Source organism: Amblyomma maculatum, chromosome 2, assembly GCF_055883805.1.
Source record: "Amblyomma maculatum isolate TAMU_Amacu chromosome 2, ASM5588380v1, whole genome shotgun sequence".
NCBI lineage: Eukaryota > Metazoa > Arthropoda > Arachnida > Ixodida > Ixodidae > Amblyomma > Amblyomma maculatum.
Window position 1 is genome coordinate 130371266 of NC_139345.1, and position 1271 is coordinate 130372536.

The following is a 1271-nucleotide window of genomic DNA, read 5'->3' on the forward strand; positions in this document are numbered from 1 at the left end:
AATAATTTCATATCATGGAAAGAGATTAAGAATATATCTCACGTTATTAAACGGCCCTTTAGTCTTGAATCGCTCGTGACGGCTTCATTTTACGGCTGACAATAAAATTATTTGGCTTGAGGATATTTGACTAAGACTGTACGTACATAGTGTTTTTAGTGGCTATTCTTATTCTTGAAGCCGTGCGACATTGTCTAATATAGTGGGTCATCTCTATGATTGCGCATTTCGTCACATTTATAATTCCCTCACAGTTTTACTGCTTTATTTTCTGTTTACAGGAGCGTAACGTCCGCATCGACTACTACACACAAAAACGGTACCTTCAGGCACTGACGAAACTGGTCGATTTCTCGTTCACGTACTTACATGCCCATTACTACTTGTTATTCTCTATTTCCGTACTTCTACATTTATCTCACTCAGGTTCGTTAGCATACCGAAATCTGTCACATTGTATGCGTGGCTACAAAGTTCTGCTTCAAAACGTTGACAGCAATGCACAATCTGCGCTGAAGAAATGCGAAGCGTCCGCGTTGTTGAGGTCTTTTGTTTCCTTATTTTTCATTTTGTATTTTCTTATCTGTATTTTATAAATTTGATTTGTATTTACCTAAATTTTCAAACCTTGTTTTCATATTTAAAATATTGTTATTTCCCCAAACTATCTCAACTGCAACTGTTATAAAAATTTCTCTTGAGCGATACCGGTAAGGGGTAAGCTGCTAGGCATAATGGGCGGGTACTTGCCAAATGCGCTCCATCCCAATCTTATTGTCTTAGTTATTTCCCTCTCATGGTCCGGATCTGCGGGTACGGTACTAGCCGTGCTAAGTAGACATATTTGCCTATCACTTAACAGTGCATTGTAAACTGTAAGCAGTACATTGTAAACTGTACATTGAAAAAAAAAACAATAGGCACACTTACTGAGAATACAATAACATTTGTGCACACAAGAGAAAGCATTGTCCTCGCTGGTCTCCAAGTTTTCGTTTGGTGGTAAAACTAGATGGCCTTGCGTTCTGCTGGGGCCCGCGACAGGCTCCTCCGAGGCCAATTCGCGTAGGCGTAATCCTCGAGCGGTTGTGGCCTAGCGGATTGCGTGGCTCCGGTGGTGTCCCCGCCGCACAAAGGCAGGGTGAGATGCACAAGACCAAAACAATTCAACCTATCAATGCACCGGTGAAAACGAAAAGTCAGATCACACTCCGCAGAGGTTGGGCGGAGTTGGGCAGTCGGAGTGGGCCTGGGCGACCCGTGCCGCGCTG